This window comes from Pinus tabuliformis, chromosome 6 (genome assembly GCF_031772625.1).
Source record: "Pinus tabuliformis cultivar Carrire ecotype Pingquan chromosome 6, CPIR1, whole genome shotgun sequence".
In the NCBI taxonomy this organism is placed as follows: domain Eukaryota; kingdom Viridiplantae; phylum Streptophyta; class Pinopsida; order Pinales; family Pinaceae; genus Pinus; species Pinus tabuliformis.
Window position 1 is genome coordinate 2,026,391,582 of NC_142292.1, and position 27,406 is coordinate 2,026,418,987.

General features: G+C 37.1%; 1 pseudogene; it reads left to right on the forward strand.

Annotated features, from left to right (window-relative positions):
* Positions 1-27,406, forward strand: part of LOC149267383 (RNA polymerase II C-terminal domain phosphatase-like 3) — a 167,305-nt pseudogene that overhangs the window by 131,596 nt on the left and 8,303 nt on the right.

Sequence of the window (27,406 nt, forward strand, 5' to 3'; positions counted from 1 at the left end):
GGATAGAGCAATCAGATCTTTGACAAAGAGCAAAGAGCACATCTAATGAAATTTCCCTAGTTATTCCTATCAATCATTCACAAACCTTAATATGCACAATGCAAAATGCATGTATTTTTTTTCAGCTTCCCTTAATTTGAATGAGACAACAAGGAAAACTAAACGCATAAATGATTCAGAATACATCACAAAAAATGGCAATTTTCGACAATTTTTCTTCAAAGAGAGAAAGGAGGACTAAATGACACTTTCAAGTGTGAAGAAACAAAACTTTTCGACACTTTGAATGAAATCAAATCAAATGCACAAAATAGTCTAATCAATTATCTATGAAGGAAGATTTTTATGACACTTCACGTTTTTGACGAAATTGAAGACTTTACGACACTTTTCTATCGAAACGACAATCGATCAACACTACTTTTTGATAATGGATTATAAATGAAAAAACAAATAAATAAAAACATTCACCAATCCTAATCTTAAATAGGGCTGAATTAAGGGATGAAAGTTGTTTTCAGTGATGAGACATCATTCATGTTCAGCAAGCAATCAAACAAAGATGAAAACTGGTCAAAAACCTTAATTCCTAGATGGGAAAATTGAGCTTTAGTCAATCATCGCACTTGATCTTTGAGGACAGTGCTATGCATCGCACTTTTTCCATTCGGGAATTGCTATGCATAGTAGGCCACAGTTCAGGACAGTGCGATGGTCACAAGGAGCGATTCAGAAGTTGTTTTTGGCTCAAATTTGATGCAATTTTCAGTGGATTAATCTTGATTTCAATGAACAATAGCAAGTAAAGTGTAGTGGAACGTTCTAGGAGGCTACTAAGCTACCAAAAAGGGCATTCATTCCCCAGTGGAGTCACCAATTTGTTTCTGGGAAAATTAGTATTTCTAAGAAATGCTAAACCTCTAGGTTTGGTAGCTAACCTAGAAACAACAGCCAAAGAAATTCACTATTTTTCCTATGGGTAACAGATAAGAGAAATATAATGAAAGACCAACTTGTAACTTCCACTTGATTCCTCACTTGATCTCTCTCTCCTTTGGCCGATCTCATAACTCCTCCCCGTACTTAACACACTTGGAGAGTACCTGCATAGTTACAGAAACAAAGACCCATCAAAGCATAATGATCTCTCACAGCATAAACATCATAGAATCAGAAATATGATAAACAAATGAATGCATTTACAGTTAACACAAACAAATGGGAAAAATCTTGAAGAACTTTATTGATAACAAGGAGAATTACAACCCATAAGTCTGATCCAGCACCATCCTCCCAGCTTCAAGCCTTCTTCACCTCATGAATCAGCAAGAACATTCCAACAATAACACAATACTCTCACCTCAATACTGAAATTAGTAGCACTTCCTTACAACTCAGAATAATTCAACCTCTAGATCTCTTGGATGAGGGATCTATTTATAGATGAATGCAGGAGGTTGAGTCATCAATGAGGATGATGAATGCCATTCTATTTTTAGGAATTGGTTCCATGAAAGAGGGGAATTGGAGGTGGTTTCCTAATTCCTTTAGTCATCCTTGGGTGAACTCGGAGGGGAAAATGGCACAAGAGAAGTTTCTAGAAGTTTCCTTGAGCAATTGATTCTCAAACTCTCCTGGAATTTTGTCTTACCTCACCCGTCGCACTTTACATAGGGCCAAACTGTGATGCATAGCACTTTGACAGTGTGGTACCTGCCATGCATAGCACCCTAACATAGGGCTTTCTGCAATGATCCCTTTCAGGCAGTTTTTGGATGAATTTTGTGATGAAACTTTTGGGGAATGAGGCATTCAAAGGACTAAATTTCTTTAGGGCATAAAACAACTATATTAGGGGTTGATGAACCTTAATATCATCGACATTTGAGTTGGGGTTGGTGTGCCCAAATATGTCTATAACATCTGCACAAAATTTCATGAAAAGTTCTTGAAAATTAAAAGCTATTGTACCCAAGGATTGTAGCCATTGGACTCCTAGTACGACATCAGCACCACCCATTGGAATGGAAAGCATTGGGCTATTCAATACATATTCTCCCATGGATAGCTTGATATTATGGCACTTTCCAGAGAAATTTATAGTTCCTCCACTTGAAACCATCACTTGACACTTTGGTGCTAGATATAGGAAGCAATTTAATTCCTTTGTTATCTTACAATGTATAAAATAATGGGTACTTCCCAAATCAATCAACACTATTACCTTTTTATTCTTGATATGTCCTTCTATCTTGATAGTTTGAGGAGTGGTAATTCCAGCCAATGCATTACAAGATATGGTCGGATTCATTTCTTCTTTATCTAGGCTTTGTTCCTGGAGTGTATCCTCTTCTTTTGACATTTTTGGTTCCTTTTCTTTCTCCTCTTCACAATCTATGTAGAATAATTTCTTCTCAGCACAGTTATGACCTTTACTGTATTTGCTATCACAACTATAACAAAGCCTTTTTGCTCTTTTTTCTTCCAATTTTTGTGTTGTCAACCTTGTAGGTTGCAGAAGGTTAGGGGAAACAACACTTCCAACTTTATAGTTGTGAGTGGTAGGTTTCCTGGTTGCCATAATTTTGTTTTCCATTTTTCTTGCTAACCTGAATGCCTTCTCCAATGAATCAGGTTCCCAAAGGTGAACCTCATGTTGGATATTATCCTTTAAATTTCCTATGAACACATCTATGCTCCTGTGGAATATCTTTTACCCTTATGTTCAATTTTTTGAAGTCCTCAATGTGCTCCATCATTGAACCCTTTTGTTTGAGATTTATCAATTGGCTAAAAAATGTGTTTCTTTTTGTATCCTCATAATGTGCTATCATTTCTTCCATAAAAATTTCCCAAGTGACAATTTGTTTATGAGAGAAAAGCCATTGATACCATACAAACTGATTTGGTTCCAAATATAAAGTTGCAATACATACCTTTTGTGTGTTTTGCACATTATGGAGATCGAAAAATTTCTCCATCTATAGTATCCATATTCTGGCATCCTTGCCATCAAACTTACTCATATCAATTTTTGGAACAGGGTGGGTCTTCAATTGAACATTTGACTCTATGAAATCATGATTAACATTTCTTTTGTTCTCATCATGAGTTTCCTTTACTACCCTTTCACCATTAATGACCATTTCTTGTAGCCATATTCAAATTTATCTTCAATTCTTCCATCTTATCGTCCATGCCATTCATCTTCGTGTCCATGCCATTCATCTTAGCTTCCATGCCATCCATCTTAGCTTCCACACCATCCATCTTAACTTGCAGGCCATTCATATTAGCTTTCACACCATCCATCTTAACTTTCATGCCATTCATATTAGCTTCCATGCCATTCATCTTGGCTTCATTTACCTTTAGTGAGAGTGAAATTTGTTGTACTTGGTCTTGTAATTTTGATATATCATGTTGCATTTCTTCCTCTTCTTCACGAGTCATGCTAGAGATTTCAGGTTGCTTTCTAGGTGTTTCCATTTTCTTTCTTCGGGGCATTAATTGATGCTAATAATTCTTCACTCTTCCCTTTGAATTCCTTCAAACTAATTTTTCAAACCAATCTTATGCAAAATTTAAAAAAAACTACACACCTTTTTTTCACTTTGTAAGAGCTTGATATTGAATCTATTGTATCTTTGTAACTACGAATCTTGAATATCTGAAATCACGTCCTGCAGTAGCCCTTTGAGTTCTATTTCTAACCCTGCAAGTCTGATCAAGATTGGATTCTCCAAGGAAGAGTTATGCCAAATCTCACATGGTGACTTGATTATAGACTAGTTTAGTAGGGTAAACTTGTACGATGTGCCACGTGTCACTCTTTCAACCTTAGTACCTGAAAATGATACACAGAAAACTATAGGTCATCCTCTTTCTAAAACTTCTTACGAAATTTCAATATGATGCCCAAAACAAAAGTTATGATGATTTTCCATAGGTCACATGTTTGGAATGTAATTCAACAGTTTGCAGAAACCCTAACTTCCGCAGATCATATCTCCGCAAATATAGCGATACAAGCTCTAAAATTATAACTGAAGTTCACAACGGTTTCAGCTCAAATGGGTTTTTCTTTTAGCTTTTGAAACGTCACAGAAAAAATTTATAGTGAAAATTCCATGACGACCTGTTTGGAGCAGCGAAACCCTAAAATTCAAAGCTTTGATACCAAATGTTAGGAAACCGGCTCACAAAAAGATAGAAAAGATAGATGAATGCCTTATAATTCACCCTCTTTGAGGGGGAAACCTCCTTTATGTTACACAAATGAACAATTCTTGGATGATACAAATGACTAAACCTCCCTTCTATATATAGGAGTCTAACGGGTCACAATATAATCAAGCCGACATAACAGTAATAACATAAGGGCACAAAAATAACAATAGTGGGTTTATTTGGGGCATACTAATAACAATACGGGGGCAATATGGGCACAATAATAACAATAAGGGATACAATGACAATAGTAATGGGGGAGTCACTAGTAGTATTGGGGCCTAACACATTCAAACCTTTGAATTTAGAGGAGCATAAGACTTGCATGGAATCTTTCACCTCCAGGCCTCCTCTTCCTAGGTTGTATCTACAAACTTTTCTTTGTACCCTAATATAGGAGTATATCCTCCTAGGGCAGGGTTCCTTGAGTACAACAGAAAATCCTCCTTGCTTATTCTGATATGAATATTCATATGTTGATCCACAAATACCTTCCAGTGGTGTATTTCCCTCTTTTTCAAACCAAACTCCTTTCCTTTCTTCCATCTTTGCTGCCAAAATGAGGCAGATATTGCATCGGTTCCCTAACCCAGGGTATGAATTCCTTGACGTTGCAAAGTAGAAATCAAATACAATGGTAATCTGTAGGCTTCTCCACATTGAACCTATGGATTAGCCCCTATTCCAATTTGATCCCCTTTTCCAACTCCCCATATTAACCATACACCTACCAAAGTGAAAGTCAATGCCAATGATTTCCAGACTATAGACCCATTTTGGATAGTTTTGTTTTCCTTCCTATCTCATTATTCCATGTTAAGGTGTTCAATGTTATTTTGGTATATCACCTGCCTCTAGAGTCCCTATTTGGAAATAATCTACCATGGACTTTTGGTAGCTAGAAATTTTCCAAAGAAGTGAATGTATTTGAAATCCCAACCTCTAGTTTCTTTTGGTTTAGACAAGGACTAGCATCTAACAAGTGGAATGCCCTCTTTCTTCCTCTTACCTATCCATAAAAACTTTAAATAATTTCCTTCTAATTATTTCAATACCCCTTAGGGATGTAGGCCATAATATGCCAATAGATTGGACTTGCTTCCAACACTGCCTTGGCCAATGTCAATCTACCTCCCAAGAAAGCCATTGATTACACTGCTAGTTTTTTTTCCCTATATTCTTTATCAACTAATTCCAGTGATTCTTGAAATGTGGATACTTAAAGCCTTTTTGAAAATTTGAGCTCTAAAACAAGAAGACATACAATATCATTGTAAGTTATTCCTCCTCTACCCAATTAAAACCAAGTGAAGGTTTCTACATATTGATTTCCATCCCAGAAACTGTACAATATAGGTCAAGGGTTTCCTTTAACTTATTTAAATATTGTCAACATCAAATTGTTCAATGGTTTGATGAAATTTCACTGATAAAGACATGATTCTGCCAATCCGTGTTGCATCTTTCCATTAACAATGTTTACTTGTGTAATACAGTGTTGTCTCTGCTTTTATGTTATTTTGAATTTTCTTTTAGTGCTGCAATTGGAATATATGATATTAATTTATGCCTTGCAATTATAGTTGCTGAGATACTATTCTTTTTCTCTATTGTACTGTTATTTGTGGTCCTCTGGGTGCTTTCTTCTTGTTTTTCTTTACTAGTTGAAGGGATTGGTAATTTTAGATTTTTCCATATTTTAATAGATTTAGTTTTTTCACTCAAGCCATATTTGAGATGATTTTTTTAGTTTTAGGTTATGATCTATTTATTTAATTTTTGACAACTCTTAGATAGGTGCTAAAACTTGTGTTTCTTGTTGGTCTCTTATAGGAATGATTATTTATAACCTGGACAAAGTAGAACCTGATGGATCATGTGTTAATATTTCCTATATGTTTAGGATATCTGGAATACGTGTTTGATAGTTTTAGTGAAATTACACACTACCTATTGCCAAATTTTAGTTTTCGCAGTGTTCAATTTTATCAGTTTTTCATTACCCAATTACCAAAGCCTACATTCATACTTAGTTCTTGATAAAGTACAGAATCCACATTTTTCTGAATTTAGAAGTTATATTTCTTCTTCATTTCTAGTTTGAATAAATAAATTCTGTTGTGTTCAAATCCTGAAATGTTGTGTTTCATTCACAGCTTGGATAGAAGAACCATTGCAGCCATGTTTTCTAATGCTAGTTGCATTGGAGAGTAGCAAATAAATGCGGAAGACTACTTTGTTCTTAAGATTTGTGCAGATCGATCAACCTTAAAGGCTAGAAGTGATGGCCCTGCTGAGATTATCAGACATGTTCTCTTTGGCTATTTTAGCTAGAGAACTGGGCTTCTTGTCCATATGGAAGATTCTCATTTGATCCAGGTGGATATTGGTGGCCACCCACCAATTCGACTTGGACCCCCACCATTGCTTCTTTCAATTTTTCAATTTCCTTAATTGTAGCATAGTTTACTATTTTTAGCAGTTTTTTGGGTCCTAAACTTCCAGAGCCGTTTTGAGGCCCTAAACAATGTTTTTTTTTGGAAATATATCGCTAGCAATTTTATGTCTAAAATCATCTTTTCTGTCGTAGTCCTTGGAGAGATATTTCCAACGGGTTATCATGTGCATCAAACGCAGATAATATGACCAAGTCGCGACCTCGGGAAGTTGGCTGTCCAACTCACTTCAACGGGGCCCATAAACTCTCAGTGTTACATCTCCTCGGGTTAGGTTTTTGGTTGTTTAGGGTTTGCTCTTACTGTTTAATAATAAAAAGGCCCTTGAGCCTCATTGTAAGGTAGCTCAGAGGCATGTAGCTGCCACATCTCTTCTCAAAGATAAGCTACCATCGCCCTAGCTGGTTTATTTCCATTTCTGTTTGTAAGCATATTTCAGTATTTTACATTAATGAAATGAAGTATTATTTCCATTGTATCTCTGTGTTTATGGTTATCTCTGTAATTTGTTGCATTCCTGTTTAAATCTAGATAATCCTCTCACACGAATTCGATCTACTAGGGGTGATGTCGTTTATTGGGAGACAACAATAAACTCAGTGCTTGATGATTACAAACCTATGAAGGGAATGATGATAGCTCATTATGGCCACTCTGTTGTCACTCTCTTCACATTTGGAGAAACAACAATGAGCCACACCAAAACAGTAATATTTTAACATATAATAGGTTGTTTCAGTTTTTGGGATGTCTATGAAGTTTTTGGTACATGAGATTGACTTTATATAATGTGCATCTCCCTAACATTCAGATAGAACCTTCATTGAAAACTATGAGGGGGGTTTCAAATTCACGTTGGATAAAACCCTCCTCTAGGATAAAAAGTTTAACAAACACAATAATAGAGAAACCATCAATGACATCACCAAAAGCTGTAGCCTCTTCAAGGTCTTCCATACCCTCATCAAGGTCAAGAATCTATGCACCAAAGACATCCTATGGTAATGATGGTTTAAGAAACACAACCACACGAAAACCTTTAGTGAGAAAAACCAAATATAAAGCTTCTTCAAGGTCAATTCTGTTTGGATCAAAGCCAAAAACAAAGAAAATTTCAGTGAAAACACCAAACTCTGCAGCTTCTTCAAGGTCTTCTAACACATCTTCAAATTCAGTATTATCTGCATCAAAGTCCTAACCAAGGTCATCCATGCAGTTATCAAAACCATTGTTTCAATCTTCCATGAAAAAACTAAGTCAGAAGAATTTAGTTCCTCTGCTAGAGCCTTCTTCTGTGAGAAAAGATAACATCATGTCATCTAGAAATTCTGAAATGCCACAAGGAACTTATCTCAAAGTGAAAATAAATCCTTTGAAGCCTTCTTTAATGCCTACTTTTTTAGGTGGAACACCTCCAAATTTAAGGACCACAATGCCAGAAAATACAACTTTAGCTAATAGGTGTAGACCTGCAGCCCCCAACTTTGTGTGATGTACAACTGAAGCTCCTACTATAAGTAGTCCAAGAAGACAGTCATGGTCAGTGAATAGATCAAGAGAGAGTTTGGTATGACAACCTTACTGGTGATAGGTCTAGTTTGTAGAATACCAAAATACATGGTAATGGCATTCATAGCGTGACAATGCCCATTTCACTTGGCAGCAAGATGGTAGAGAAAGGTATAGATGAAATGAGATCTCTCTCTCAAAGTATAGTAAAGCAATCAACTAAGTTTGTCAATGCCACCTTGCAACCTTAAGAGACAGTGAATTCAATGTCATCTCAAGAGAGCACTGTCTTTGGGAGGACACTCTCAAAGCCAACCTTCGCTATGGCTCTGAAACACATGGTAAGTATTGACTCAACAACCTTGTCTACATAATTTGTCTTGGCATGGACCTTTATGTCATATTCTTCTTTTGCCTAAAATGAATTCAATGTGCCTTGCAATTTGGCTTGCAACATTTGATAATTCATACTGATGGAACATGTTTGTGTTGCAATTGTGAGAACATCTATTGTATGTAGAAGCTTCAATAAAAATTGATTAAAAAATGACATTTCTGCTCTGTTGTTTTCAGGATTTAAGGAAAATTACACCAAGTAGCTTCCAACCTCATATGACCATCATGTCAAACTCATCTCAGGATACTGTCTGAGTAGGAGCCACCAAAAGAAAGCAATCTAGTATACATGACTCTCCAATTGCAATTAGCAGCAATGACAGTTCTGAGTATGGTGCAAGCATTGTTCTAGATATACTAATTAGCCATTTTTAATTGGACGGGTCATTGGATGTTATAAAGAAAATACTCTTTTGGTGTATTTGTTCTTCTTCTAAATTTGTCCTTGTTCCAATATCTGGTTGAAACTATGGAATTTTGGGTGCTATAATTGTTCTGTATCAGGAAGGATCCTAATGTACCATATGAAATTAGATAATATGAAGCCATTGTAAGATATAAGAGTTAAATAAAGCTCAAACTTAAGTGAAAATATATGCTCCTTGCCAATGGTTTTGTTGTGCAAAAGATTTTTTATGTCTGAACTTTGTGTCTGTTTATTTAGCTTGATCAATGTATGTATGAACAGTAGATTCCATAATTCCACAATTGAACTCATACATGGAATCCAATGTTGTGGGGTTAAATATTCAAACTAATTCTTCAGAGGAGCTAGAAGTACCAGTTATCCATAGTATTAAGGGTGCAGTTGAGACAGGGAAGTTAACAAATCTAATGAATGGGTCTTCTCAGAAAATCCAACCAAAGAATAGAGATCCTAGGTGAAAGGTTGTTGAAATCCTTGCCTTGCTGATTCTAATGTTATCACAAGGAACATGTTGTAGGAATATTTCTTGATAGGAAGCACAAGTCAGATGATGATCTTATGCAAGATTCCCATAATTCTAAACAACTTAGGAATCATATTAATCACCATAGTGAAATTGTGGAGTTTTGGAAATTGATTGGTCCTATTCCTCATTAGAGAGAGCAAGCTACACTTCTACAAAACAAAATGCATATAATATATTGAAAGAAACCCATCATTTTATAGTACCCCATCATAAATGGCATATGACTTAGAGGTAGACCAACTCATTGACCTGGGATAGGTTCTGGGTTTTTTTATGGGTCTGTTCAGTTTTCAATGTGCTATTAAAATGAGGCTGGTCGGTTCTGAGTTTCATTCTGTCTTGGTGTTGATACACTGTAGCAAGGCTGTTATACAACTTGGATTCATGGACTGATTTAGTGTCACATCATCTTTAGGCACATAATATGTGTCTCTATTTTTAAGGCGCTTTATAATGCACCTAGCTTTTTGAAATACAACATATGGGGATAATGAAAAAACAAATTATAGTGGGTACCTTGTGAATTTGGTCTCTTGATTAAGGATCCAAGAGTTTGTTCTTTATTTATTTATAGAATCTAGCCACAACATGGTAGCAGAGTCAGCTTTTGTCTACAAGGCCTCACCAAAAGTGTGGCCAGAGGGTGTGCTAAAATGGGTGTATATGTGGGCACTGTGGTTCTTGAACAGATTCAAAGATCTCAGTTGGATGTTGTCGCATTTGGTGCATTTCAGTGGAAGGAATACTTCAAATATGGAATGAATTTGATCAAGGACACTATCTTGACATGAGAGATGGGAACTAGGACTCTTCCAGTGCTACAAATACCAATGGGAAGGTTATCGAGAAGGTGCCATAATACCCCTCTGCACCCCACATAGGATGATGTTCAAGGTTGGTTGAATAATTTCCTCATAATATTGGAGGATTATAAGTCAACAACAAAGTGAAGGTATCTTCTTGCACATATTTAATCCATCCATTTAAGATGATGAATTACCTCTGCGCTGGGTTCAAAAGAAGAGATCTAGAAAGGTGTTCTGCCACACTGCTCTGATAGGTGGATACAAAAATGAAGAGGTTATGCTAGATCTGGGATCAAATATGAACATGAAAAAAAGAAATAAAAGAAATAAAAAATCATGGGAATTCATAGGGCATCTGAAGCTCCTATACTCATTGATTCAGCTACATCTAGCGAACTGCTCAAGGAAGTTCCTAATCGGTGGGCTGGAACATATGGAAGTGAATCTAGATGGAGTGAAGACCTATGTGGATTTCAAAGTAATTGATATCCTGGATGAAAAGGACCTCTATCATGTATTGCTAGGGATTGATTGGGATTTTGAAAATGATGTTATCCTGAATCTAAAATAGTGGAGGATTTCTTTTAAGAAGCCTGAAAAGAAGGTAGTCCAAACCTTGGACCCCTCGTAGGGATATAGATTCATTGAATAGGTGTAGACCGATTTAGACAATGATATGGTGGACCAATTCTATAATCTGATAGCAGGACAATGATAGGATTATATTAATCCTACTTGTGGCTACTTGTGCTAACTGCAACTGGAGCATGACACATTCCTCTAAGCATTGAGTGATCCTTTGCATGGTTTGTTGAATATGTTGCTCCTTCTCTATGCATTCTTTTGTGTGTTGATTCATATAGCCCCATGAGTAGTAGAGGGTATCGAATTGTTCCACAGGGGAGAAATAAGGTGTAAATTCCAGATTGGTTACCCACAACTCTGACCACATATGATCTAATCATCCCCTGACTACCTCGAGCTCTACTTCCACCTACTGTCACATCTGAAATTGTGAATATCGATCTGCTATGACCATTGTGAGATGCATATTGAGATCTTTATTTACTTGTTGTAGCTCCATGATGGACTGCTTTTTCTGGCCCATCCTCACTAGAGTGTATTTTGTGCTCACTCTGATGACACACATCAAGTCAACTGAAGGCATAACATTCAGGGTGATTTGTCCTTGCTGCATGCCTTCAGGGGCATTCTAGTTTAGTGGAATGCCACTTGTGAATGATTGCTATTGTTGCTCATGTACAGGGTTTGTTTCTTGTGTGTATGCTTGTTCTTCAGTTAAGTTCCCGTCCATCCTTGCGGGTGATGATTGATGATGTTGTGAGAAATCCTCCCCCTAACATGTCGAATTTCGTATAAATTGTTGGCCCTCCTGCTCGATTATAGTACACAATATTTTTTTGTTGGGGTCATCATCTATATACACAAGGGGAATATGTGCCCCTATGGTTTCCAGAAATCCAAATGCTCACAGTATTTCATCGACCAAGGATAGAGTCTTAGCAGGCAGCTCTGTTAGGTGGGCCTGGAAGGTGTCTCCATGGAGGTGGAAAGACCGTTGGACTTGTGTCCCCAAGGGAACTGCAACTGGAATTGTTTATTCTGTCTATTGTGGTGGAAGAGTATCCTTTATTGGAAGAGGATAAGTCTTGCTGGAGAGTGGTTTCACCATCTACAGCTTCTTGAGAGGGCTCTCACCTGGCAGTAGCCTTTTCAACATGTGTTTCAAATCTTTGCCAATGAAGGTGGCTTCATCAGGGGTGATGGGCAGCTCCACTATTTGGACCCACAGTGTGGAAGTTCCCTACTAGGGTTACATGATGATCTCTTCTTCATCGAAGTTGGTCTCCATCTGTGGTCCCTTTTCCTTCGCTAGTAGGTCCTACTAGGTGATACATTGGCCACGTTGCTACTCAAACACTTCAGGAAGGATGTATGAAACCCCCAGCTGTGTGACTACTCTATTTACACCAAGCTAGGAGCATACTTGTTTATCCATGGCCTGTTTAGTTGTGACATCTAGATGTGGTGGTTGGCTTGAACATAATACCATTATTCCAGCACCTACTAACTGGGACCAGAAATCGGAAATGGAAATAGACAACAATGGAGCCCTATCAAGGTCCACTAATTTGAGAAGTTATAGTAATAGTATTTTTTCTGCACACACAAAAAATGTCACTATTGAAAATAGAAACAAAATACAAAAAACTAAATGATTCTATCAGGAAAGTACTTCAGTGGACCCTATTTTTGAAGCCAATCAAATTCAACCAAATAGTACATATATCAATTTAAATCCAAGGATTCCATCTATAGGTGAGGAAGAGAGAAGAGAAATAAAATATACATTTTTTATTTGTTGATATAATGGTAAACCCAACTATGCTTATACACCTCATTAAGCAAGAACAATAGAAGGTTGTTAGCACAGGCTGCACAAAATCCCGATCAATGTCAATAGAAAAATCCCTAGTAAGGTCCTAGTAGAGAATTTGTTTCTACATCTGGGAAAGCAATAACATTTGACCGAAGCACACTAAAGAATTCAAATGTACAACATAAAAATACATTACAAGCACTAGCAATTTCTTCCAAACCTGACACTCAAGGAACTTCCACAGTAAGACATGTTGGTGATTCAACAAAGTTAATTGAGTTGTATCTTGTGCGTAATGATTATTTGAGAGATGTAACAGTTGAAAATATAATTTTCTTTTATTTTGTTTTCATTTCATTATGTATATGTGGGTTGAAGTAAGTGACCCACGACATGTGGCTTTGATGATTTGTATTGGATTAATTGGTGGTCTTTGAAAATATGACATGGAAGTTGGATCATTGTTTCTCTGTGTTGGAAGAGAAACCCATGACTTCAATTCTAAACCATTTCAAATGTAAGTTGTTGCATCATTTAACTATATATTCTATTTTTTTCCAATATTCCCTTGGATTAATTATTCATCATTTATGTTATTTGTTGGTTGGGTAGGTTGGAGACCTTGGGAAGCCTCAGATGAAACCTCATGATCCATGTCATATTCTTCATATGAATTCAGGTAATGATAATGTGAACTTGAGTGGGATAGATAAACATTTTATCCTAGTGAGCAGGGAGATACGTATGGCTTTAGGACCAACAACTACAAATCTGGGTCCAAATTTGTAACAGGTTCCTTATTTGCCTAATATTGAACAGAATTTCATAGAAAATCTTGCAAGAATTGTTGAAATGCTAAAAAATTATAACATGAAAACATTATGAGTTATATCATCACAGATGTTTGTTGGGAAATCAATTAGAGAAATTGACCACATTGACATGGATCAAGAATTCCTCCCCCTAACATGTTGAAGTTCCTATAAACTGTTGGACCTCCTGCTCAATTATAGTATGCAAGATTTGTTTGTTGGGGTCATCCTCTATATGCACGAGGGGAATATGTGCCCCTGTGGTTTCCATAAATCCAAATGCTCACAGTATTTCATAGACCGAGGATAGAGTCTTAGCAGGCAGCTCTGTTAGGTGGGCCTGGAAGGTGTCTCCATGGAGGTGGAAACACCGCTGGACTTGTGTCACCAAGGGCACTACGACTGGAATTTTTTATTCTGTCTATTGTGGTGGTAGAGTATCCTTTACTGGAAGAGAATAAGTCTTGCTAGAGAGTAGCTTCACCATCTACAACTTCTTGAGAGGGATCTCACCTAGCAGTAGCCTTTTCAACATGTGTTTCAAATATTTTCCAATTAAGGTGGCTTCATCAGGGGTGATGGGAAGCTCTGCTGTTTGGACCCAGGTTGTGGAAGTTCCCTACTGGGGTTACATGATGATCTCTTCTTCATCGAAGTTGGTCTCCATCTGTGGTCCCTTGTCCTTTGCTAGTAGGTCCTGCTAGGTGATACATTGGCCACGTTGCTACTCAAACATTTCAGGAAGGATGTATGAAACCCCCAGCTGTGTGACTACTCTATTTACATCAATCCAAGAGCATACTTATTTATCCATGGCATGTTTAGTTGTGACATCTAGATGTGGTGGTTGGCTTGAACAAAATACCATTATTCCAGCACCTACTAATTGGGATCAGAAATCAGAAATGGAAATAGACAACAATGGAGCCCTATCAAGGTCCACTAATTTGAGAAGTTATAGTAATAGTATTTTTTCTACACACACACAAAATGTCACTATTGAAAGTAGAAACAAAAGACAAAAAACTAAATGATTCTATCAGGAAAGTACTTCAGTGGACCTTGTTTTTGAAGCCAATCAAATTCAACCAAATAGTACATATATCAATTTAAATCCAAGGATTCCATCTATAGGTGAGGAAGAGAGAAGATAAATAAAATAGACCTTTTGTATTTATTGATATAATGGTAAACCCAACTACGCTTATACACCTCATTAAGCAAGAGCAATAGAAAGTTGTCAGCACAGGCTGCACAAAATCCTGATCAATGTCAATAGAAAAATCCTCCCTAGTAAGGTCCTATTAGAGAATTTGTTTCTACATCTGGGAAAGAAATAACATTTGACTGAAGCACACTAAAGAATTCAAATGTACAAGATAAAAATACATTGCAAGCACTAGCAATTTCTTCCAAACCTAACACTCAAGGAACTTCCATAGTAAGACATGTTGGTGATTCAACAAAGTTAATTGAGTTGTATCTTGTGCGTAATGACTATTTGAGAGATGTAACAGTTGAAAATATATTTTTCTTTTATTTTGTTTTCATTTCATTCTGTATATGTGGGTTGAAGTAAGTGACCCAAGGCATGTGGCTTTGGTGATTTGTATTGGATTAATTGGTGGTCTTTGAAAATATGACTTGGAAGTTGGATCATTGTTTCTCTGTGTTGGAAGAGAAACTCGTGACTTCAATTCTAAGCCATTTCAAATGTAAGTTGTTGCATCATTTAACTATAAATTCTATTTTTTCCAATATTCCCTTGGATGAAATATTCATCATTTATGTTATTTGTTGGTTGGGCAGGTTGGAGACTCTAGGAAGCCTCAGATTAAACCTCATGATCCCTGTCATATTCTTCACATGAATTCAGGTAATGATAATGTGAACTTGAGTGGGATAGGTAAACATTTTATCCTAGTGAGTAGGGAGATACGTATGGCTTTAGGACCAACAACTAAAAATCCGGTTCCAAATTTGTAACAGGTTCCTTATTCATGGAAAAGCTCGCAAGAATTGCTGAAATGAAAAAATTCTAACATGAAAACATTATGATTTCTATCATCACATATTTTTGTTGGGAAATCAATTAGAGAAACTGACCACATTGACATGGATCAAGAATTCATTGAATCTTTTAAATTTCGAAAAGAAGATACTACACAAGACATAACACTTCCAAAGGGACAATGATAGGATTATATTAATCCTACTTGTGGCTACTTGTGCTAACTGCTACTAGAGCATGGCACATTCCTCTAAGCATTGAGTGATCCTTTGCATGGTTTGTTGAATATGTTGCTCCTTCTCTGTGCTTTCTTCCGTGTGTTGCTTCATAGAGCCCCATGAGTAGTAGAGGGTATCAACTTGTTCTGTTTTGGAGAAATAAGGTATAAATTCTAGATTGGTTACCCACAAATCTGACCACATATACTCTAATCATCCCTTGACTGCCTCCAACTCTACTTCCACCTACTATCGCATCTGAAATTGTGAATCTCGATCTGTTGTGACCACTGTGAGCTGCATATTGAGATCTTTATTTACTTGTTGTAGCTCTGTGATGAACTGCTCTGTCTGGTCCATCCTCACCAGAGCCTCTTCTGTGCTCACTCTAATGACACACATCAAGTCAGCGAAAGGCATAACATTTTGGGTGAATTGTCCTTGCTACATGCCTTTAGGGGCATTCTAGTTTAGTGGAATGCCACTTGTGAATGATTGCTTGGATCACAAAGGAGACTCTAATTGGGATTTTCTGTACTATTAGATGACTTCTATGTTTCTTCAATAAGTTATGGGGAGATATCCAGTTCCTAGCAAACCCATAGGATTCTTAGCCGGTATTTTGGATCACTGGCTAGCAGCTGAATATGTTCCATGGCTAAAAACTACTTCAGAGGGGAAGTGGGGCCTAAAAAGTGTAGCTCACACATCTGCATTTATCCTAGTTGTTGTTGCTCATGTATAGGGTATGTTTCTTGTGCGTATGCTTGTTCTTCAGTTAAGTCCCTGTCCATCCTTGTGGGTGACAATTGGTGATGCTGCGAGAAATACTCCCCCTAACATGTTGAAGTTCCTATAAATTGCTAGCCCTCCTACTCGATTATAGTATGCAAGATTTGTTTTTTGGGGTCATCCTCTATATGCACGAGGGGAATATGTGCCCCTATGGTTTCTAGAAATCCAAATGCTCACAGTATTTCATCGACCGAGGATAGAGTCTTAGCAGGAAACTCTATCAGGTGGGCCTGGAAGGTGTCTCCATGGAGGTGGAAAGACCGTTGGACTTGTGTCACCAAGGGCACTGCGATTGGAATTTTTTATTCTGTCTATTGTGGTGGCAAAGTATCCTTTACTGAAAGAGAATAAGTCTCACTGGAGAGTGGCTTCACCATCTGCAGCTTCTTGAGAGGGCTCTCACCTGGTAGTAGCCTTTTCAACATTTGTTTCAAATAATTTCCAATGAAGGTGGCTTCATTAGGGGTGATGGGAAATGCCACTATTTGGACCCACAGTGTGGAAGTTCCCTACTGGGTTTACATGATGATCTCTTCTTTATCGAAGTTGGTCTCCATCTGTGGTCCCTTTTCCTTCACTAGTAGGTCATGCTAAGTGATACATTGGCCATGTTACTACTCAAACACTCCAGGAAGGATGTATGAAACCCCCAGATGTGTGACTACTCTATTTACACCAAGCTAGGAACACACTTTTTTATCCATGGCCCATTTAGTTGTGACATCTAGATGTGGTGGTTGGCTTGAACATAATACCATTATTCCAACACCTACTAACTGGGATCATAAATTAGAAATGGAAATAGAAAACAATGGAGACCAATCAAGGTCCACTAATTTGAGAAGTTATAGTAATAGTATTTTTTCTACACACACAAAATGTCACTATTAAAAATAGAAACAAAAGACAAAAAAACTAAATAATTCTATTAGGAAAGTACTTCAGTGGACCTTGGTTTTGAAGCCAATCAAATTCAAACAAATAGTACATATATCATTTTAAATCCAAGGATTCCATCTATAGGTGAGGAAGAGAGAAGAGAAATAAAATAGACCTTTTGTATTTATTGATATAATGGTAAACCCAACTATGCTTATACACCTCATTAAGCAAGAACAATAGAAGTTTGTCAGCACAACCTACACAAAATCCTTATCAATGTCAACAAACAAATCCTCCCTAGTAAGGTCCTAGTAGAGAATTTGTTTCTACATCTGGGAAAGAAATAACATTTGACCCAAGAACACTAAAGAATTCAAATGTACAACATAAAAAGACATTGCAAGCACTAGCAATTTCTTCCAAACCTGACACTCAAGGAACTTCCACAGTAAGACATGTTGGTGATTCAACATAGTTAATTGAGTTGTATCTTGTGTGTAATGACTATTTGAGAGATGTAACAGTGGAAAATATATTTATTTTGTTTTCATTTCATTCTATATATGTGGGTTGAAGTAAGTGACCCAAGGCATGTGGCTTTGGTGATTTGTATTGGATTAATTGGTGGTCTTTGAAAATATGACTTGGAAGTTGGATCATTGTTTCTTTGTGTTGGAAGAGAAACCTGTGACTTCAATTCTAAGCCATTTCAAATGTAACTTGTTGCATCGTTTAACTATATATTCTATTTTTTTCCAATATTCCTTCGGATGAATTATTCATCATTTATTTTATTTGTTGGTTGGGCAGGTTGGAGACTCTGGGAAGCCTTAGATGAAACCTCATGATCCTTGTCATATTCTTCACATGAATTCAGGTAATGATAATGTGAACTTGAGTGGGATAGGTAAACATTTTATCCTAGTGAGAAGGTAGATATGTATGGCTTTAGGACCAACAACTACAAATATGGGTCCAAATTTGTAACAGGTTCCGTATTTGGCTAATATTGAACATAATTTCATGGAAAATCTTGCAAGAATTGCTGAAATGCTAAAAAATTCTAACATGAAAACATTATGAGTTCTATCATCACAGATGTTTGTTGGGCAATCAATTAGAGAAATTGACCCCATTGACATGGATCAAGAATTCATTGAATCTTCTAAATTTTGAAAAGAAGATACTACACAGGACATAACACTTCCAAAGTATTCTAGCATGGTTATACCCCTCATAGAGTTTTTCAGATGAAAATACCACTTCACACAAAAAAATTTGAATCCTTGGGTTGATGTGGATCATCTCTTGGAAGGGCTAAGTGAAGAGAAATGAGTTGCAATCCAGTAGGAACAACATGGAGAATTGATGAAAAAAATAAGATGTTTAGTGCCAAGAAACGTTGCCGTGTTTTGGGCCATGATCAGACACTTCTAAATTTAGCTAAGGTTTCATTAAATATAAGCCATCTTGTTATAATTCTGGCGATTCCTAGGAAAAGAGGGATGTGAAGTAAATGAACTGATTCATGGTAATATGAGTATATAAATGTTGCTAATTCGTGATTTTTTTTGTCCAACAATTTATTGAAATAGATCATGTGCATGAGGAAATTCTAAGGAAGGAGGAGGAGCAAGACCAAGAGAAACCTCAACATTAGATTTTTTTTCTTTCCTTGTATGGGAATGTGGACTAAATTGTGGCCTAACATCTGAAATTTTTTGGACAAGGTTACTATAATTTGGATTGAACTATTAATATCTTTGCAAACTATAGTTATTTATTTCATCTAATTCATTCTTTGATCATTTATGTTCCAAGAAAGAATGTTGTATGAACAACATGTTTAGACAATGGGCAATAAAGTTTATGCCATAGAGATGGCCAAAGTACTTGATCCCACAAGAACTTTATTTGCACGACGTGTTATTTTGAAGGGTGATGAGGTTGATCTAGATGGAGATGATAAGCTACCTAAAAGTAAATATCTAGATGGCATTTTTGGAATGGAATATGTAGTAGTAATTATCGAAAGGTAAGTTGATTTCAATTCTTTTTTAGTGTCCAATCAAGACCTTATAGTTGTTAATGTTTTTCTTTCAAAAGTGGTGGTTAAAGATATATGTTACTGTTCCTAAAACTAAGAGACTCCCATGCATATATACATGCATTTTCCCTGTGGTAGGTGCCAATTTGGATTTCTAGGGTTTTCATTGTTAGAAGTATACATTGATGAGAAGCCAGAGGATGGAACACTAACATCTTCTTTAGCGGTGAGATGCTAAAAATTAAAATATAACACACATTGTGTTCATGACACAGAATTTAGAGATATTTCTTGAGTTGACATTGTATTGTTGCATTTCTAATGCATATACCCTTCAATTCAAACATAGGTGATTGAGATAATTCACCACAATTTTTTCTCAAATAAACAGTTGCATGAAGTGGATGTCTTGTAATTTCTTGTAGCTGAACAACAAAAAGTTTTAAAAAATTGTAAAGTGGTTTTCAATAGGGTTTTTCCATTTAGAGAAGCATAGCCACATCTTCACTCTTTGTGGCATATGGATGAACAATTTGGTGTAGTATGCACAACACAAGTTGATGAAAAAGTGTATCATGTTGTAGCCCTTGCCCCTAGGACTGACAAGGTATGCATTTTACCTTTTGTCAAAAGAATACTAACATTAGAAATGAAAAATCATTTACCAGGTAATGTTGGTCTTTGAATATGCATGCTTGTTTACTAACTAATAGAAGATCACTTTATGTGCATCAAGAATGGAAAGAAGAAAAAATATATATTAAAACTAGTGGTCTAATTGTAAGAGAGTATTAATTCCTATGGTTTGTGGAAAATATGGATGTGTGTTATGATCTAGAGATATTAGGGTTGTCTTGGTTTTTGAAACTGATATTTTTTAGGATGTAAATGAATATGAAAGAAGAAAAATCAAGTGGGTACATTTGGTCAGATACTTTGGAAGGGGTGTAAAATTAGAATTTGTTTTCAAAGAAGCATGACATGTCTCTGAATAGGTTACATCCCCATTTCCACCCTTTGATAAAATTGGAATTAAGTCTGTTCAAATGGAAGGTGAAACAGTAGTACCAATGAAGGAAATGAAAATGAATTGGGTTCCATACATTCCATTTGAAGACAGGTAGCTATAAGAGTGTATCTCTACTGCCTTTTAATGTTTATTTTCTTTTTGAAATTTCATGTACACATATTTTAGTGTTGAATATTATCACTTGAAACTACAACCTTAGTTCAATTGAGCACTTGAAAACTCAAATATTTACTTTGCAGTGTACACAATGAAGGTGGGTGTAAGAAAATTATTGAAATCATACAAATTGTTTTTTCCAACCATTCAATATTGATTCATGCATTACTCTAACATCAGGACTAACTTGGTTTGACAGTGCGCCATCTTTCCCACGTTTTTAGTAACTAATTAGCGTGGGGGTGATGTATCAAAACACTTATGGTGTGCATATGTGTAAAGGTATATTGAATCTAGATGGTGCATTCATCACTTAGAACATTACTCTAACATCATGAATAACTTATTTTTATAGTGCGCCATCTTTCCCACATTTTTTTGGGTGTGGAGTATGATTATTTAGAGGTCTTTGTTTCAGCCGGATGTATACCCTATGAAGATTGTACACCCCTCCACGTGGGGGGGCGAGGGGGTGCAGGGGGCCTTGTCCCCCTCGCGGGGATCTATGGGGCTAATCCACCCCCCCCTGCTGGGGGGTCCAGGGGCCAGTGCCCTCTGGCGGGGGTTTCGGGGGCAACGCCCCCAAAGCTAGAAACATATGTAAAATTTCCTTGTAAAAGTATAGTAATTTCTAGTCAATCTGGGCCATTCATTAGGCAGGTGATCTAACGGTAGAATTTATGTTTAGTTTATGGTTTTTTTACCTAGAAGGCAACCCATCTCTTTGTATGAGGGTATTGTATTGAGGCTGTGTAATAGATGTGTATTCTTAGAGCGAGAAACAGAGAGGTGAGACTGTGAGAGAAAACAGAGGATATTACAACGGATCTGCTATAGGTTGTGTCTCTTCATTTTGCTGGGTAATAGAAAGGAAGGACTGGCTGTTCGAGGTGGACGTAGCCCAAACTGGGTGAACCACGTATATCTGTGTCTCTCTGGTTTTATGTGTTCGTGTTTTTCTTCATATTATATGTCTTTCATTTCTCTATCATATTAATTTTTCTAACAACTAGTATCAGAGCCGAAGGTCTATTTGGCTGATAAAATCGCATGAAAGAAGGGTTCCTCATTCGAGTGGGAGAAATGGCGGAAGATGGTAAGTTTAGGGTCGAGAAATTTAATGGCCAAAACTTCCCGCTGTGGAAGATGCAGATGGAAGATTATCTGTATTAGAAAGATCTGTACCTACCATTGAGCGGAAAAGCAAAGAAGCCAACGGATATGACAGATGTAGAATGGAACATTCTCGATAGAAAGGCACTTGGAATAGTACAGTTGTGCCTCACAGTGTTGGTCGCCTTCAAAATTTCGAAGGAAACAACAACAGAGGGTTTGATTCAGGCATTGGCGAAACTATATGAAAAACCCTCAGCCTCAAACAAGGTATTTCTTATGAAACGGTTATTTAATATGAAAATGTCGGAAGGTGGATCTGTGGCAGACCATTTAAATGATTTTAATACAGTTACAAGTCACTTAAGTTATATAGGGGTAAACTTTGATGATGAAGTTAGGGCTTTATTATTCTTGTGCTCATTGCCAGAAAGTTGGAATGGTTTAGTAATGGCCATTAGTAACTCTGTTTCTGGATTTAGTACTTTAAAGTTTGATGATGTTGTCGGTGCTATCCTTAGTGAGGAAATGTGACGGAAAAGCTCTGGTGAGACATTGGGTAATGCTTTGAGTGTAGAGTCTATGGGAAGAAGAATGGAAAGAGGAAAGAGCTTAGGATATCGCAGTAAATCAAGGATAGCCAGATCTAAGTCCAGATCGGGGATAGTTTCCTGGAAATGTCGAAAGAAAGGACACCCAAAGAAAGACTGTAGATCTCGGAAGGGAAAAGAAGGAGATGCACAACAAGAAAATAATCTTGAAGCAAATGTGACAGGTGAGGTGTTACAAGATGCTTTGATTCTTTCTTTCAAAAATATTACTGATTCCTGAGTGGTAGATTTAGGGGCCTCATTCCATGCCACACCTGATAAGAAATATTTTCATGACTATGTTCAAGGAGATTTTGGACAAGTTTGTTTGGGTGATGATAAACCCTGTGAAATTGTTGGAATGGGTAAGGTTGTTGTAAAACAGCAGAATGGAAACCAATGGCTATGAAAGGAGGTAAGGCATGTTCCAGATCTAAATAAAAAACTGATTTCAACAGGGCAGTTAGGCGGTGAAGGTTGTGTGACAAATTTCACAGATAAAACTTGGAAGGTCACCAAAGGAGACCTGGTAAGAGAAAAAGGCAAAAAGGTTGGTACATTGTATTTATGAAATGGTATTTATAACTTTGTGTTAGGTAAACTTGACTTAGGATAGAGTCAAAGTTGACCAAGTTAAACAGTGATGGTTTTGGGGCACATGGTATTGTGCACCCATAGTATTCTGCCCGTGGTATTATATGTAATGGAGCTTATAAAAGGCTGGAAGGACTTCATTGTAATGCAAGACCTAGAGGTGAGCGGTGAAGGCTCACTTGGTCGGATTGGCCAGGGTTTTGGCCAATGCTAATGAGATCTTATTAGGTTGGGCTTTTCCCGGAAAAACATTTGTGTTTATGTGCTTATGCTTGTTGTTAGTTATTTTTTTATATTTATTCCTCTCAGTAATTATTTATGTTATGCAGTAAATTTCCTAACAACTAATATTAGAGCCATATATTGGCTTCAAAGGGATTCTTTGATGCCAGGGGTTTATAGTGCCTGATGAGATCAATGCAGCCTTTTTACAGATCTGGGTCTGAAAATAATGGTGGAACAATCATACGCGGAAGAACCTTGAGGAGAATGTGTGGAAGATAGTGCCATAACTGCCAGGGATTGCAGTGCATTTAAGATATTTATCAGTTTGGAACACGTTGAGGAATTGTTTGGGATTCATGCGGCCATTTAAAGAAGGTCAGCAGAAGAAAATTGTTCATGCGGCTTCAAAAATTGTTCGCTTTCTGTTACGTGAGGCCACCGATGCTGGAATCTACGAGGTTCTCATCGGGCCCGCAGTTGGAGCGGTTTGATAGAAATTTTTGAGCAAATCAAATTGAGAGAGGATGGATCAGAATCGCAGTAGCAATAAACAAAAAAACAAAATTAATGAAGTCAAAATTATTGCATGTAAATGGGCATACTACTGTAAAACCTGGTAAGGCATGTGTACCCCTCGGTGATCACCGGTAAAGTTTGGGTTAGACCTAGGTGATAGGAGGGATGTCGGGTTAACAATACCCCGAGTAAAAACTCTGAGGGGGGTAAGAGCTAGAGTTAGCGGGATTGTCTCACTTAGCAGGTTTGGCTGGAGTTGGTCAAGGAACCCCAAGTCAATTTTAAGGGGGGAATTGTTAGGTAAACTTGACTCAGGATAGAGTCAAAGTTGACCAGGTTAAACAATGATGGTTTTGGGGCACATGGTATTGTGCACCCATAGTATTTTTCCCGTGGTATTATATGTAATGGAGCTTATAAAAGGCTGGAAGGACTTCATTGTAATGCAAGACCTGGAGGTGAGCGGTGAAGGCTCACTTGGTTGGATTGGACAGGGTTTTGGCCAATGCTAATGAGATCTTATTAGGTTGGGTTTTTCCCCGGATTTGGGGTTTACCCGGATAATCATTTGTGTTTATGTGTTTATTCTTGTTGCTGGTTATTTTTTATATTTATTCCTCTCAGTAATTATTTATGTTATGCAATACATTTCTTAACACTTTGTTAATGCTTTAATTTCCAAAGGAGCAGATGCAGCATTATGGCATCATAGGCTCGGACACATGAGTGAGAAGGGGATGAAGATTCTTCACTCAAGGAATTTGTTGTCGGGTTTGAAGAATGTTGATTTGGACTTCTGTGAGAATTGCATTTATGGCAAACAGAAGAGAGTTAGATTTCTCAAAGTTGGGAAAGAAAAGAAGAGCGAAAAATTAGAGCTTGTGCATACAGATATATGGGGACCTGCTTAGGTATCATCTCTCGGTGGCTCTCGTTATTATGTTACCTTTATTAATGATGCAACTAGAAAAACTTGGATTTATTGTATTCAGAATAAATCTGATGTATTTGATACTTTCAAGATATGGAAAGCTTTGGTTGAGATTGAGACAGGAAAGAAATTTAAGTGTCTCAGATCAGACAATGGAGGTGAATATTGTAGCAAAGAGTTTCATAGGTACTATTCATAGCATGGAATTTGCAGAGAGAAGACAGTTCCAAGAACACCACAAGAAAATGGTGTCTCAGAAAGGATGAACAAAACAATCATGGAGCATGCAAGGTGCATGAGATTGCATGCAGGATTGCCTTTATAATTTGGGTAGATGTTGTAGATACTATTTTTTATCTAATAAATAGAGGGCCTTCAAGTTCCTTGGATGGTGTTGTTCCAGAGGAAGCATGGATAGGTAAAAAGGTAAACTACTCTTTTTAAAGTCTTTTGGTTGTGAGGCCTTTGTCCATATTAATAAAGAAAATAGAACAAAGCTTGAGGCAAAATCAAAGAAATGTACCTTTATTGGATATGGCATTAATGATTTTGGTTATCGCTTATATGATTATGAAAATCACAAAATCATTAGGAGAAGAGATGTAATATTCAATGAAAAGGTCTTGTATAAGAATCAATTGCAGGAAAAGAAACAGGAAAAAGAAAACAAGGAATACACAGTTCTTGATGAGATCACCGAAAAAGTAAAGGTGCCTCAAAATAATAATTGTCAACAACCACAACAACAGCAACATGCACCCCAAACACCTGAAAGTGGTGTTAGAAGATCTACTAGGATAAGTATACCCCATGAACGATACTCACCTTCATTATATTATTTATTGTTGACTAATTCTAGTGAACACGAATGTTATGAAGAAGCAATGCAGGTTGAAAGCAGGATGAAGTGGGAGCTAGCCATGGAAGAAGAGATGGACTCCTTAATGAATAACCAGACTTGGGACTTAGTCAGGTTGCCTGCAGGTAAAACTACATTGCAGAATAAATGGGTTTATAGGCTAAAGGAAGAAGATGGAGGAAAATAAAGGTACAAAGCTAGACTTGTGGTGAAGGGGTTTGCATAGAAGAAAGGTATTGATTTTGATGAAATATTTTCTCATGTTGTTAAAATGACTTCAATCAGAACTATTTTAAGTCTAGTAGCAATTGAAGATTTGCATCTTGAGCAGTTAGATGTAAAGACAACCTTTCTCCATGGGGATTTGGAGGAAGATATATATATGCAGCAGCCACAAGGATATGAGGTAAAAGGGAAGGAGAAACTAGTGTGCAGGTTGAAGAAGAGCTTGTATGGCTTAAAATAGGCTCCAAGGTAGTGGTATCCAAAATTTGACAAGTTTATGTCTAAACAAGGTTATACTAGATGTGTTAGAAAATTATATATTACAGAGCAATGGAACACACAAAATATTGTAGAAATATAAAAACAGAAAATGCATAAAACAAGAGAGACACAGATATACGTGGTTCACCTAGTTTGGGCTATGTCCACGGAGAAAATAGCCAGTCCTTCTTTTATTATATTATCCAGTAAACTAAAGAGATACAACCTACAGCAAATCCGCTGTAACTCCCTCTTCGCTCTCAATATCCTCTCTTTTCTTCACTCCGAATACAGATATACATAGACGCAATACAATTCTCTCATATATAGCGAGGGGTTGCCTTCTAGGGCAAAAAACCCTAAATTAAACATAACTTCTACTGGTAGATCATTCACCTAATGAACGGCCCAGATTGACTAGAAATTACTATACTTTTACAAGGCAATTTTACATCTATTTTTAGCTTCGGGGGCGCTGCCCCTGAACCCTCGCCGAGGGACCGCTAGCCCTCGGACCCCCTAGCTGGGGGGGATTAACCCCTCAAACCCTCACGGGGGGGACAAGTCCCCCCTAGCACCCCCTAGCATCAAGGGGTGTACAGTCTTCCTGGGGTGTACATCCAGCTGAAACCTTTGAATACAGAAGATAATTAGGCTCCACACCCAACAAGATGTCACTCTGATCATTATGTTTATCTGAAAAAGCAAAATGATGGAAACTATATTATATTGTTATTGTATGTAGATGACATGCTTGTTTCAGGGTCTAACATGCAGGAAATAAATGTGCTCAAAAGAAAATTGGCAAATTCATTTGCAATGAAGGATATGGGAGTTGCAAAACAAATCCTTGGTACGAGAATAACTAGAGATAGGAAAAATCACAAATTAACATTGTCTCAGAATGAGTACATACAAAAGGTGTTGAAAATATTTAATATGCACAATGCAAAACCAGTTAGTATACCTTTTTCTAGCCATTTAAAACTTAGTAAGGAGATGTGCCCAAAGACCCATGAAGACATGGATTATATGTCTAGAGTTCCATATGCATCAACAGTTGGAAGCTTAATGTATGAAATGGTTTGCACAAGGCCTGATATTGCACATGCAGTTGAAATTGTAAGCAGGTACATGAAAAATCTAGGAAAAGAACATTGGATGGCATTGAAATGGATTCTCAGATATTTGAGAGGTACCACAAATCAAGCATTATGCTTTGGTGGTTCAAACATTTCTCTACAGGGATATGTTGATGCAGATATGGCAGGTGATAGAGATAATAGGAGGAGCACTATAGGATATGTATTTACTATAGGTGGAACAACTGTCAGTTGGGTTTCAAAAATCCAAAGTGTTGTTGCACTTTCAACAACAGAAGCAGAGTATG